At 39.5% G+C, this 16,051-nt stretch overlaps 1 long non-coding RNA gene across 1 annotated transcript; it reads left to right on the plus strand.

The window, feature by feature from the left end:
• Positions 1 to 8,142: 8,142 nt before the first annotated feature.
• Positions 8,143 to 9,706, plus strand: LOC132605013 (uncharacterized). Its single transcript, XR_009568967.1, has 2 exons — positions 8,143 to 8,194; positions 9,397 to 9,706. It is a non-coding gene; the product is annotated as an uncharacterized LOC132605013 (long non-coding RNA).
• The last annotated feature ends 6,345 nt before the right edge of the window (positions 9,707 to 16,051 follow it).

A 16,051-nucleotide genomic window follows, 5' to 3' on the forward strand; every position in this document is an offset into this window, starting at 1 on the left:
CCCCACTTCCCCTGAAAACATTTTCATATCATATACATATATATACATAATATACGTAGCATGCATGAGGGCTCAACGAAAGTTATGTTCCTGCCGGAGTGACGTAAGGTCGAACACCTCCGCTTATATTATGGATTAATCATGATCGTCATGTCTCGCCTTGAAAGGACAATCATCATAAGGCGAGAATATCAACGAAAGCTAATATAAAGAGAACAGAGAGTAGGGTCATAATCTTGTAAGAAGTCATTCTGTATACTTTTGGAAATCTTAAAGGAAATATAGTAGTCATCCATGAATAAAATTGAGAAGTCAAGAAATAGCTCAATATTCTTACATCGTCATTGAATTCACAACTTGGAACCTTTAAACATGAAACTGTCTCATCGTAGTCATCATAGGAAAATATTCTCATCTTTGGCATCATTGTAATCATGATAAAAAAATATGTCCATTATTGTTCTCATAAGAGCTTACAAACTCGTAAACCTTCGCTTTGGAACGATGCAGGCATTTGGAAAACATTTACGGGTTATCAAGGAAGGAATCATGCTTTGGAATCATAAACTTCTAACTTTTGAAATTAAGGAAGTCATGGAAGCATTTATGAATTCGCAACTTAGGAATCATGCCTTTGAAAGAAAGGGACAAGCCTTAACATACCTTGTTTGCTTAGCTAAATATCGTTCACTTGCTCTTCTTGAATATCGTGTTGTTACCTTCATAAGGGAATTCGAATTATCATTAGTTGATGGACTATAAGAACGCGTCGCTATTTCTAAAGAAAATTGGGCGGCACTTCCTTTGTTTATGCTACTTTTCCCATGTTCTATATCAACATCCAACATTCACCACAATATCACAATCAACAAACATCATTTACATGCCCTCATCACATTCCACCAATTTCCTCCAATTTTCCCCATATTTATCCATATAGCTTATTATCGTGTTTCCGCACCTTTAATACTTATTTCATGATAAAAGCAGCATTTCTAGCATATTCATAACTATAACACCTCAACTTCCATGATTTAATTCCATCATTATTCACTAGTGGCACTATTCACCCTTTTAAGACCCATTTTCCATGTCTTTCTACAATTCAAGCTTTCCTTAGTCTTCTAACACTTAAATAACTTGATAAAGTCATGAAACATACCTTGGATGGTGATTGAACAAACCTTGAGTTGAAATACTTCACTTTCACAAAACCCTAGTTCCACCATCTAGGGAATTTCTTGGCTTAAATGAACAATGAGGAGTTCAACACTCTTAATTCCTCTAATTTGGTTGTTATTGATCTTGATTCTTACTTGAATTCTTGGTTTAGAAGTGTGTGGGAGGTTCTAGAGAGAGAGAGGATCGTGTAGGAGAAAATGGGAAATGAAAAATGAAACTTTGGATCATATTTTTATAAAACACACTTCAGTCCCGATGTCATTATACGGTTCGTTATACGGTCCGTATAAATTTATACGGTCCGTATAACTGACCGTAAAATGGACTCAGTGATCGCCCCTCTCTGTGACCATTTGACGATCCATTTGACGGGCCGTATAATCGTTATACGGTCCGTATAATTCACCGTAAAACTGACCTTCTCTCAACCTCATTCTGTGACACTTTGACGATTCATTTTACGGACCGTCAAACCGTATACGGTCCGTATAGTACACCCTAAAACTCACCCTTCAGTCAGTCTCTTCTGTGACGCTTCTGCGGTCCGTATAATGGACCGTAAAACACTTTTACGGTCCGTATAATGGACCGTATACTCCCAGTTCACTGAATCTTATTTTCTTTACTTTGTTTCATTTCCGATCCTTATGGAACCTTCTTAAAAGTTGTGCAACTCTTCGATACCAATCTACGGGACCTTATTACTTGCCTTCGAAATGCCACACACACATTTTATCCTTATTAGCCTATTTTGCACATGCTAACGGAAAACTTTCCGAGGTGTAACATTCTTCCCCCCTTTTGGAACATTCGTCCTCGAATGTTAAACACTCGAGATTCTACAGAAATTTCGCTAGAGTTTCCTCTGTAATCTGGCACTACTAACCTGTCACAGCAACCCATAATATATAATGCCTCACAGGGCCATAACAATAAGGGCCACAAACGACCGCAACATCATGAAGATAAAGCATCACATACCTCAAAATGTTGATATCTCTTGTTGAATCTCTCCCGGGGATTAAAATAAAAGCGAGTACATGGATTTCATTTTCTCTTCTCCTTCCAGGTCATTTCTTCCCATTGGTTGCCTCGCCACAAGATCTTGACTGAGGCTGCTTCCTTATTGCATTCGTAGGTTGTCACATCCCAGGCTACTGTAGTAAGCGTATAGCATGCACTTATGTCATATTCAGAGAAATTATCCTATTTGCCCCTAACACACTAATCCCAACTCCACATTTCAACTCAATTTACCATATATTTCCCCTCAACTGACCCGGGGGTATCATAATCACACTATTCCTGTTTACTTCTTTCTAAGTACCCACTTGGGTTCATGGGCGACGTATAATTACTTGCAAGTTGCCTAATTGTTCTTGCATGATTTGTGTACATACACATCTATACATGTACATGTGTCCGTATTTGCATCCATATTCATAATCGTACTCATTTACATATTGTATCCATAGTCATATTCATATTCACATCATTTACATAGCAAGCCCGACTACGAAGGTCCGGTGTTTCGCGTACCCGACTACGACGAGGCTCGGTGATTATTTGCACCCCAAAATCTTTTGTCTATCCGTAGCAACTTATCGCGTCGTGCTTTCTTCCTTCCTTTATTCATTTGATTTTATTTGATCTTTATATCTTACATCCTACTATAGAAAACCGTAAGTCCTTTTCTCAATTGTCGCTTATAAATCGCAATGTCATTACAAGGACTCTATCATTAGTGCATTTGTCTCCGTCCTAGTATCACATCGTCATCCCTTGTAATGTCCCTTGAGTTATTTGCTCCCAATATCATATAGTTCAAGGTCTTCGCGGATGATTTCCAGTACAGCCTCAGATGCCTGCTCAATCCGTATTCCTTTATTCACCAGTCGTTAGTCTTATTTCTGTACAACTCTCACTCTTAGTTCTAGAGTATATCTCTTACATCTTAGGGTCCATCATTCCAATTTCTACACTTGTATTCTTTTTGCTCGCTTCCCCCCCTTTAAGGGTTTTGCTTGTACTATTCTTAATTCCGTTGCCTCACTTTCAAATCTTTAATTCACATATCCCTTAATATACTATATCTCATTTGTGTTGTTTCCCATAATTTATAACTACGATAATTCATGTGGGAGGTCTTAACATACTCACCTTGCAGCTTTGTAATCGAGTGATACAATTGGCATAGTAATCCGAACAATAATGTATTTTACTTAGCTCCTTTGGTAGTTATAATTCAATATCTAAATCCGCTCCAATTAACAACTTTCGTCCCATAGGGGTGCTCACAACAGTAGTAGGTCTAGTTATCCACACTATCGATATAATATCACTTACCCCTCTTTTTGTTTTTGGTCAAAGTTCACTTGTAACGTCATCTTTGTTCTCGAGGGTCTAAGTCTCATGCGTAACTAATACCCCTTATGCCTCATGCTCTTTTACTCTTGATTATACCAATCACAAACTACTACGACTTTGTCATATCACTTTTCTCTAGTTTCTTTATCAAGTTGACTTACCTTTTTGTCATTGCTTGCCATCATTTCTTGTCATTAAAGAACCTCCATGTTGGACTTTCCTTTAACAAGGCTTTATAAGCTTCTTCATCTACTGCCCCATGGCTCGCCTGTTGGCTTCATACTTGCATTCACCCCCTGTTCATATGGGGCATGTCACATTTTTTTGTCGTTTCCTTGCTATACTTTACTTACTGTGTATCCCAGTTATCGCTCTGTCCTCATTATCCTGATCATAATCAACTCTATAGAGTGACACTTCTTGGTATCATTCGCAAATCTTGCTCATAAAATAGATTAAACTTTACGAAGTGAGCATACTTAAATTGTTTCTCTTTCTGATTATCCCTATTTCACTTACCACATAAGTCACTTCACCAATGTATTTACATTCATTATAGTCCTTCATACCCGTATCTCTGTCTACGTGATGCCGTCACTTTATTTTGCCAATAAACTTATCGTATCTTCCTCGTGCTTATCCCTTCCATCCATACTTCAGTACCACACTCTATTGGAGTTACCCTTTTCCTCCTATGACATGCTTTAGTACTACCTTATAACTATTGTTACTATCCCTCCAATAGTATTTAACTCACCTCGTGTAGTTGTTAACGATACTCCTAACTTAATCATGTCCTGCCGTTTACATCTCTTCTCGCTAGAACATGTCACCAGCTTATATCTTATCTCCTTTAGATGCTAGGAAAATTTCGGCAGAGTTTCTCTTGTAAACATAACAATCCCGAACCTGCACATAGCCCAGGAAACACGTCCGATGTCTCAATGGGACCTATATCGGGACACACCTAATACGTAAACGAACAACACAAGATCACTTACTATTTAAGGGTATAAATAATAGTGCTTGTCTCATAAGTTGTGCCTGCACACTCAGTTTAGGATTCCAATATCCATATACATACACATATTATTTATATTTACTCGTTGTCAATCAACTTACTCGTAAATCACGATTCTGGCTATCACTGGTTCACTAACAAATATAGACATCTCACTTTGCTTGATTGGCCCAGTCTTTTACTCTAACACAGTCAATAACATCTGAAGTAATATATGACAGCATAAGGCCCAAATCAATCGATGCTTACATATCGTAAAAGGATACTGGCAATGTACCTGGGGCGATATCAGGGAAAGACTCAAGATCTTGTCGCTCAGTAAATGCATGAATATGACGCCAGGATCTACTCGGACTAGGCGTCCCTCTTTGGTCTCTACCAGCACCTACTAACACATATGGCCCTGGCCTTGGGGGGCGTACCGATGACGAAGAGTCAACTACCACTCTCGTAGTTCGAACCTTAGCTTTACCACGTAGCGATGGGCAGTCACGCTTTAAATGGCCTGGCCGAGCACAGGCATAACAAACATCCGAGCCAAAACGACAGGGTCCCCTATGTAACCTGCGACACTGAGTACATCGTGGTACCGAGAATCTCGTCTGACTAGAACTACTCCGAATTCTGGAATTGGAAACTCTGAGATTTTGGGGTGACCTAGAATAGGTAGGTCCATCAAATCTGAGTCTAGGAAACTGCGGAGGAGCACCACTTGTGAAACGAACTGAGTGCCTAGAGAATTGTTGCCTCGAGTCACCCCTAAACTCATGATCAAACCCTGAAGAATTATCTCCCTTTCTCGAACCTCTGTTACCGTGGCCCACATCCTGCGGCTGAGCTTGAGTGGCAACCAATTGAGTCAGTAAAGAATAGCATGTCTCATCTCTTGGCCCGAGGCATCTGGGGGGAGGAACGGGGAATGCTGGAGCTAAAGTTGAGGCTCCCCTTTGATCCTCTAAAGTGGGTGAAGTATGGGAAAACCGAGGTGGGGCCTTATTCTGAGGTTCTCCCTCCTCCATATCTATAGACAGCTCTTGCTCGAGCCCTTCTTCAACCACCATCTTGCCCTTCTGGGCTGCGGTAGCTTTTTCCTTCATCAGCTTCGCTGAAATTATAACGCACCGTTAGGGAGGGGATAATCTTATAATACAGCTCTATCGCACGATTTCTTATGATAAAAGATGGTCATTTTTCCTAAATGCCCTGTAGCCTCCTGTTTATTAATGTGGCGCGCAACACATCATAAACAAGACTCTACTAGACACGGCTCGTAGACACTTCCTAAGACCGAACTGCTCTGATACCTTTTTTGTCAGGACCCAGCTAGGGGCCGCGACGGGTACCCGGGGCTAACCACCGAGCACCGCTCGCTATATGACTTATTCTACTAATTTAATGCTCTTTTAATCAATTTATATTCAAATCATAAAGAAATCATCTTTCGCTTGAAACATAAATGCTTTCATAAACATAAGCTATCAAAATAATATGCACGTATATGTATATAACTTTGGGAGACCCCATAGCCCACACTACGTATCTACGAGCCTCTACTGGAGAACTAGACATTTACAAATATATACAAAAGCATAGCCCGACGGGCACCTCCGAAATAGTGGAGTGCCCCTGTAAATCTGTTGATAGCTCCTATAAGTCTGCGCCGCCTCTCTGTCTACCTGTGGGCATGAACACAGCGTCCAAAGAAAACGGACGTCAGTACGAATATTGTACTGAGTATGTAAGGCATAACAATGGAATACATCAATGAGATAAAGGAAACATCAATAAGGATCAACTGTATGTGACTGTCTCGTATAGAGGAAATAGCACATGCTGACTTACTTCATATCCATCATCATATCATATATTGCTGCGGAACGTGCAGCCCGATCCATGTATCATCACATATATATATATATATATATATATATATATCTGTTAGTGCCGAGGAACGTACGGCCCGATCCATAAATAATATAGTATGTTAGTGCCGAGGAACGTACGGCCCGATCCATCACCCATATACCCCGCGTCCGGGCACCCCGCGTCCGGGATGGAATCATGATATGCCAGCTGTACAGGTGGCTATGCGTCTATAGCGCCTCACCTTTCCCCACTTCCCCTGAAAACATTTTCATATCATATACATATATATACATAATATACGTAGCATGCATGAGGGCTCAAGGAAAGTTATGTTCCTGCCGGAGTGACGTAAGGTCGAACACCTCCGCTTATATTATGGATTAATCATGATCGTCATGTGTCGCCTTGAAGGGACAATCATCATAAGGCGAGAATATCAACGAAAGCTAATATAAAGAGAACAGAGAGTAGGGTCATAATCTTGTAAGAAGTCATTCTGTATACTTTTGGAAATCTTAAAGGAAATATAGTAGTCATCCATGAATAAAATTGAGAAGTCAAGAAATAGCTCAATATTCTTACATCGTCATTGAATTCACAACTTGGAACCTTTAAACATGAAACCGTCTCATCGTAGTCATCATAGGAAAATATTCTCATCTTTGGCATCATTGTAATCATGATAAAAAAAATATGTCCATTATTGTTCTCATAAGAGCTTACAAACTCGTAAACCTTCGCTTTGGAACGATGCAGGCATTTGGAAAACATTTACGGGTTATCAAGGAAGGAATCATGCTTTGGAATCATAAACTTCTAACTTTTGAAATTAAGGAAGTCATGGAAGCATTTATGAATTCGCAACTTAGGAATCATGCCTTTGAAAGAAAGGGACAAGCCTTAACATACCTTGTTTGCTTAGCTAAATATCGTTCACTTGCTCTTCTTCAATATTGTTACACCCCGTACTTCGAAGAAACACTGTTAAATTTGAATGTAAGAATGTCGAGTTACGACTAGTTAAAACAACTTTGGAGTATGAGGAATGAGGCATTATTAAGTATATTGTTTAAATAATGGATGATTATGATCTTGTAAGTCGTCATCGGGAAAGAGTATTTTAAAACACAAGAATATGGTCATTATCATGTATAATAAGTGATAAATATCATGTATGGAGGGTTTCGGAATATTTCGAGATCGAGCAAGTTGAATGAAAATTGGATGAAATTGGAAAGAAGCCATGTTGGCCGTGTGGTAGATTGTTGTTGGAGATGAATTAGTAAGTAGAAAATGTGTTGGAATGGTTTTGTTGCATATATAAGAATTTTGGATTGAATATGGAAGTTGATGGAATTGTTGAATATTGAATATATAGCTTGGAATACTTTTGGTTTATGTTTGAATGGTCTTATATTAGTATGTGAATATGAAAATATTGATATCGGGTTGTAAGTGCAAAGTTGGATTTGGAATTGTCGCATTATTTGGAAAATAAGACTATTTACGCTAGAATGCGTTCCTAGTCGATTATTGATGTTGTATATATTGTTGTTAGTATGGTTGTTGTTGTTTTAGCCGAGTTTTAACCTCGGGGATGATATATATATAGGGGAGATGCTGCTCAAATTTTTATAGACAAGAATTGGTTAAGGTTGAAATTTTAAGTCTTATGAATAGTAAATTGGTAAATGTGACCATTTGTAGGTTTTGGACGAAACGGGATTTGAGTTTTGGCAAGCGTAAAGGGCAAGAAAGGTATGTAAAGCTATCCCGATTCTTCTCTTGGCATGTCCTAGATGTACTAGGCTTGGATTTACGCCTCGGGGAATATTCTGTCCATCGGAATCCGCGTTTGAAATCGTCTTTTTTTCATTCAATAGAATTGAATTCCTTAAGTATGCTTTGATGAAAAATTATGAAATTTTTTCCCAAATTGCTTAGGAAGTTATGGAATGTCCTAGAACCTTTGTAGGTGACCCCATAAGCTTAAAAATACGTAATTTGAGCCCACCGCTTCATTGGTTCCGAGGTGGGCCCACTATTTCCAATTTTACCCTTTATGTGTCTATGACTTGTCTTCGAGCGTTTTCGTTAGAGATACTCTAACTACTCCTTTATCTACTAAATAAAAACTATTTTAAATATTTCATTAAGTCTTATAAATTGTTTTGAATCTTGAAAACGATCTCGGATAGATTATGCCTCCGTAACCCGTTATGACATCTAAATTTACTTACTATGTTTCCGTCCGATTTCATTGATTTGATTTGACATTCGATATGCCTTATTGAGTCTCTGGAAATATATTTATGGTATTTTTAGTGCATTTAGTTTCTCACTACTCCGTTCGTGGATGCCTCAATGTTTCCCCCACTGAGCCCGGGCCAGGATATGTTGTCAAGCGTGATCCTTTGCATTGTTCGCCGTGCCTCGATGTGAGGGGGCAGGTATACGCGTACATGGGTTTGTGGAGTATGTTGTGCCATGTACGCTTGTTCTGATATGATCTGATATGGCCATCTGATATGATATGCTATGTTACGGGGTTATTCCCCTTTTCTGATCCTTATGTGTTGTGGCACCAGTGTCGGGGGGTGACCACGTTCTGTCTGCCGAGTCCCTTGGCAGGGGCCGGATATGATATGGCATATGTTTTTGTACATACTCTTCATGTTTTGAAAATATGCATTTGATACTCTGGACATCTCACTCACATTTCTGTACGTTCTGTTCCGGTTATGATTTTGTTCCGTAATGGGACCAGGTATGACATACGTTTCCTGTAAGTACTATTTATGCTTTATGATCAGCATTTTGCTAATCTGGATATTCCGTTCATTTTTCTGTACCTCCTGTTCCGATTATGACTTTGTTTACTACGTTCCATGCTTTACATACTCAGTACATATTTCGTACTGACCCCCTTTCTTCGGGGGCTGCGTTTTCATGCCGCGCAGGTACAGACTACAGATTTGCTGACCCACCTGCCTAGGACACCTATTCTGCTATTCTGGAGCGCTCTTTTGTCCAGAGCCTATACTCTGGTACAGTCTGCTGCTGTTGGATATATGTACGCTATTCATGGGTACGACGGGGCCCTGTCCTGTCTTATGTTTCTGTTATGTTCTGTAGAGGTCTGTAGACATACATGTGGGTTCTGTATATGTTTTGGGTTGCTATGATTTGTGATAGCCTTATCGGCTTCCATGTGTTATATATGTTCCTCTATGACACTAGTAATGTCGACTGACTTTTATATTTATATAATCTGTTAGTCTGCTGGTTTGGATTATTGGGTACGTTTGGGTGTCCAGCACGGACACTAGTCACGGCCTACGGGGTTGGGTCGTGACAAATATCGTGTCGTTACCTTCATAAGGGAATTCGAATTATCATTAGTTGATGGACTATAAGAACGCGTCGCTATTTCTAAAGAAAATTGGGCGGCACTTCCTTTGTTTATGCTACTTTTCCCATGTTCTATATCAACATCCAACATTCACCACAATATCACAATCAACAAACATCATTTACATGCCCTCATCACATTCCACCAATTTCCTCCAATTTTCCCCATATTTATCCATATAGCTTATTATCGTGTTTCCGCACCTTTAATACTTATTTCATGATAAAAGCAGCATTTCTAGCATATTCATAACTATAACACCTCAACTTCCATGATTTAATTCCATCATTATTCACTAGTGGCACTATTCGCCCTTTTAAGACCCATTTTCCATGTCTTTCTACAATTCAAGCTTTCCTTAGTCTTCTAACACTTAAATAACTTGATAAAGTCATGAAACATACCTTGGATGGTGATTGAACAAACCTTGAGTTGAAATACTTCACTTTCACAAAACCCTAGTTCCACCATCTAGGGAATTTCTTGGCTTAAATGAACAATGAGGAGTTCCACACTCTTAATTCCTCTAATTTGGTTGTTATTGATCTTGATTCTTACTTGAATTCTTGGTTTAGAAGTGTGTGGGAGGTTCTAGAGAGAGAGAGGATCGTGTAGGAGAAAATGGGAAATGAAAAATGAAACTTTGGATCATATTTTTATAAAACACACTTCAGTCCCGATGTCATTATACGGTTCGTTATACGGTCCGTATAACTGACCGTAAAATGGACTCAGTGATCGCCCCTCTCTGTGACCATTTGACGATCCATTTGACGGGCTGTATAATCGTTATACGGTCCGTATAATTCACCGTAAAACTGACCTTCTCTCAACCTCATTCTGTGACACTTTGACGATTCATTTTACGGACCGTCAAACCGTTATACGGTCCGTATAGTACACCGTAAAACTCACCCTTCAGTCAGTCTCTTCTGTGACGCTTCTGCGGTCCGTATAATGGACCGTAAAACACTTTTACGGTCCGTATAATGGACCGTATACTCCCAGTTCACTGAATCTTATTTTCTTTACTTTGTTTCATTTCCGATCCTTATGGAACCTTCTTAAAAGTTGTTCAACTCCTCGATACCAATCTATGGGACCTTATTACTTGCCTTCGAAATGCCACACACACATTTTATCCTTATTAGCCTATTTTGCACATGCTAACGGAAAAATTTCCGAGGTGTAACATTGGGGGATGTTGGTTTCGTGGTGGCTGATCATCGAAGGTATGTTTAAGATGTTAATGATGTTCTTACCATGATCATTGATAGATTTGACGGGTTAGAATAGAGAAAATGACGTTGAAACTTCGGCTATCATTTTTGGATCTCAAATAACTTGGGGGCTGTTTTGGTATGATTAAATGGATAGAATTAGCTGGGTATTGATATAAAAGGATTGTTGATATTGTTGTTGATGTTGTTGATAAGTTGTTGTTCTTGAATTTGGGAGAATAAAGTGTATGAAGATATCATATACAAAGCATATACTGGCTATTTTGGGGTATATCTTTGGGAGTTGATGCTTTGAGTTTAAAAAGGCTTATATGAGATGGTTGTTGTTGTTGTTGGTTGCTGATTGTGTTGTTAAATTGAATTGAAATTAGAGGGAAGTGAAGATTACAGGGAAAATGCTGCCCGAATTTACGGAAGTTAATTGCGAGCTTAGAGAAGTATATGAACCTTTTTCAAGTTGTCTACGGTTTCCTTTACCTGGATTGTAGATTGGCCAGTGTTTGGAAGCATAAGTTAAGCTAATCACGTAAGCGACAAGGTATGTAAGGCAAACCTTTCTTCCTTTGGCATGATTCTTGTTATTCGTTCTATATGTACTCCATATGATTCCATTCTTAGACGAGTAAGGTCTAAATGTTTCTTGTGATGGCTTATTGATATCGTACTCCTATTATGTTCCGAAGGAAACACCCATAAGGTGCCAAGTTGAGTTGTGTATATGGTTTTACTAATGATTTCGAGGAAATGAGCTTTATACTAAAGGAAACATAAAGTTTGATTTTCAAAACCACTCCGACGGGGGGGGGGGAGATTTTACTACTTCATTTCATTTACGATTTCTGTTTACATTCCATAGTATCATCCCTTTGTATTGATATGATCATTTAATCTTTGGGTAGGGCAATAAAATGAAATTGAGTAGAATATAAGTAGTAAGAATTTCATAACATTTCTACCCTCAAACCTGGAAGTATGTCCTCTTAAGTCTAGTGAGATACAAATTTGATAACCTCTTATGAAAGACTAAGGCTAATAACTGGTGATGAATTGATTAGTTACTTATGCTTTGAATTGAAATTGATATTTGTGGATTGGGTTTGTGTTGATATGATGGTGATATTAAGCCGAAAGCGGCGGCCGAAAGGGGCCACCCTAGCTAAGCTGGAAGAGGCCGTCCGAAGGGACTATTGTGATACTAGCCGGAAGCGACCGTCCGAAGGGACTATTGTGATACTTGCCGGAAGCGGCTGTCCGAAGGGACTATTCTGTTAACATGTCGGAAGCGGCATGTGTGTTGGGTTGCTTTATTTACTTAAAGATTGTTTTGAGACTTCGTGTGCACATTTATGTTTCTTCCAGCGAAGGATGCAGGTATTGAGTTAGATTGTGATTTCTTCTCTCCTAAGTGAAATTATGATTATGATTTGTTACCACCTTACATACTCAGTACATTGTCCGTACTGACATCCTTTTGCCTGGGGACGCTGCGTTCATGCCCGCAGCCCCAGATTGTTTGGCAGGTTAAGTGTACAGCTAGGATGCGTGAACGTCAGCTAATATTGGCAAGTTCCACCTCATTCTAGAGCTGTGCTGAGTTATGTATAGATATGTATGATTATGGGTATGTCAGGGGCCCTGTCCTGACTCATAATGTTCAGTTTACTTCTTAGAGACTTCTGCAGACAGTGTCCTGTGGTATGTTTGTCGAGATGTCGACAAAGTGATGTCATTTGTGGATTTTAAAAGAGTATGTATTTTAGATGATTTCAATTGGTTTAAAGTACTTATTGGATTGGAAGTTTTCATAATCGTTAGAAAGATAATGATTTCTATTTGGAAAAGTTTTATGTTCTTAAAAGTTTTTGAAATGACAGGTTTTGATGGAGCGAATGTCTGAGGGTTCGCTCGACTCTGATGAGAGTCGGGTGCCCGTCATGCCCTACCATTGTTAGGGTGTGACATTACCCCTCTCATCTATTTATTCTTTCACCACTAAAATTCTCTCTTCCCCTCAATCAACATTACCGCCGGCCGTCACCATGACCACCTCTATTTATTTATCTTAACTTGAAAGATGAAACTTGTAAGCCTAGTAACATTTACTTGCTATTGCGAATAGCTTAGCTAAACATTGTGAACTGTTTTTATAGAAGTTTTATCGGATTTTGGTTAAGGACCACGTTTATGAAATTTTATCAAGATATAGGAATGGATAGAGGAGAAAACAACAGCCGATGAAGGCACACCGATGGGAAAGTATGGACCAAAATAAAAAGGAAACTAGAGGAAATGAAAAAACGGAAGTTCTGTGCATTCATGTTTTTTCCTGTTCTGTTTACATTCAGCGGAGGATGGATGCAGCCTTATTGATTAGATCCAGTTAAATCTAATAAAGTAATTTTTTGATACAATTAAATTCTAAATTCAAATTCTTAAAAGTATGGATTCAATAGAAACTAAATTTGAACTCATTAATATCTTGCAATTATGATTGAGGGGTATGGGTTAAAGCTTGTTCATAGTGGATATCTTAAGTAGCACTAAATTTTCCTTTGTCTTAGTTGTACGAACTCGTTTCTTTTAGATATAGAGATGGTTATAGTGGCGATAATGGTGGCGGAGAGGAAGAAAATTTTAGTGGTGGAAGAATAAATAGAGGGAAGGAGTAAAATGGGTTAGGGGCGATGAGGTGGCATGCCACGTGGCATCCACCTCATCAAATGTCAGTGTCACGTATGATTAGATGTCCACCTTGGACAAAATTAACAGATGAGGGGTATATTTGAACCAATAGTATAACGGTAGGGATATATTTGGACCCAAAGTATAACGAGGGGTATATTTGGCCCTTGTCCGTTTATATTCATGGAATTTATTGGAGTTGGGTTAAATGGTGCTAGTGGAAGAATTCAATAGTTCCTTATATTTGGGAACCTCAAGAATTTAGCAAAGCAAAAAAGCGGGAGGGGATAAAGAAGACAATATGAAAGGATTTTTTTTTATAACCGTGGTGTTTGGGTCATTTGCGCGCACTTAGACTAATTTCACCCGGATACTTGTCACCTCCGACAAGCAACATGTACCGCACCAAGGCTAGTACAAATGAGAAGAAATCACCTAGTATTTTTGTCTTTATTGTAATTTGAACCTGAGACCTCATGATCCTCAACCCACTTCATTTTATCCGTACTCTTTTCATGTCGATTGTGAGTTAACTCTGCATGTCTTTTTACTAACTCTAGTGAAGGTTAAGGGTTTGTACCTTATGGAGGATTCCAATTTTCTCATGTTTGTTTGGTCAACAATTTTGAAAATATGTTCTTTAGTAAAACAATTGCTTAAAGTTGAGGAAAATGACTTCCCTAATAAAAGTACGGAAACCAAGTCCCATAAGTGAAATTACACCAATCACCCCACCACCACCCAACCCATCCCGCAACTACCCACGCCACCAAACTCAAATCACTCCTACCACCCCACCCCCGCACCCAACCCCCTCCAAACGTTTTCTTTTTTAAAAAAGTTTTTAATTTTTTTTCTTGGTCTTCTACACCCCCCGTTGCGACCCCACCACCCTCCAAAAAAATTAATTTCTTTTTAAAAAACTAAGAGGTTTCTTTTCTGTTTTCTACATCACCCCCCCTCCCCCGCCCCGCACAACCCACACTGACCCACCCACCACTCTTCAAAACTTAAGGGCAAGTTCTACAAAGTGGTGGTTAGGCTGACTCTGTTGTACGGGGCAGAGTGTTGGCCAGTCAAGAACTCTCACGTGCAAAAGATGAAAGTCGCGGAAATGAGAATGCTGCGATGGATTGTGGGCACACTAGGAGAGATAGGATCAGGAATGAGGGCATCCGGGACAAGGTGGGAGTGGCATTGGTGGAGGACAAGATGCGGGAAGCGAGGCTGAGATGGTTAGGGCAGGTGAAGAGGAGAGACATAGATCCCCCGGTGCGGAGGTGTGAGAGGTTGGCTATGGATGGTTTTAGGAGAGGTAGAGGAAGGCCAAAGAAATATTGGGGAGAGGTGATCAGGCAGGACATGGCGCAGTTTCAGATTACCGAGGACATGACCTTAGATAGGAGGTTGTGGAGGGCTCAGATTAGGATAGAAGGCTAGTAGATAGTCTCGCTTTTCTGTCGCACTAGTAGGCGTAGTTTTGCTCTACCTTCTATTGCCCTTTGATTCCTGCTTTTATGTGTTGGGTCTTGTCTTTCCATGCTGTTTTATCATGACTTCTTTGATCTTGTTATTTCTCATTTTCGCATCGCTTTGATTTGCTTGTCGGTATCTGACTTTTTCCCTTGCTTTCTTTTGGTTTAGGGTCTTTCGGAAACAGCCTCCCCACCTTCCAAGGTAGAGGTAAGGTCTGCGTACACTTAACCCTCCCCAGACCCCACACTGTGGGATTCAACTGGGTCTGTTGTTGTTGTTGTTGTTGGTTTTTTACACCGCCCACCCCTATAACCCCCTCCCGAATTTTCTACTTCATACATTTTATTCTACTTAAAAAATGAAAAATTTGCGTAGTTAAATTTGGTGTGGGGTGAGTGGTGGGATTTGGGGAGGACGGTGGGGGTGTGTAAGGTTTTTTTCTATATTTTATGAATGTGAAATAAAATATATGAAATAGAAAATTTGGGAGGAGGTGGGTGGTAGGATGGAGCGGTGGAGTAGGGTGGGTGATGGTGGGTGAAAATGAAGTGTGTTCAAGAGTGGTGGTTGGGTGAGGGTGGGGTAGGTGGTGGTGGGCGGTGCTTGATGGGGTGGAGTGGGGTTGGTGGGTATTTTCCAAAAAATATTTTCTAAAAAATTCACTTGTTTTTCAAGAACATATTTTTCAGTGAAACAATTTCCATGAAAACTAATTTCCTCCGTAGCGAACACAGCCTAATAGTCATGTATTTGTCAACTTCAAAGTGTTCAATATAAATATAATTAATTAATATGTTAAAACAT

Source organism: Lycium barbarum, chromosome 8 (genome assembly GCF_019175385.1).
Source record: "Lycium barbarum isolate Lr01 chromosome 8, ASM1917538v2, whole genome shotgun sequence".
NCBI lineage: Eukaryota > Viridiplantae > Streptophyta > Magnoliopsida > Solanales > Solanaceae > Lycium > Lycium barbarum.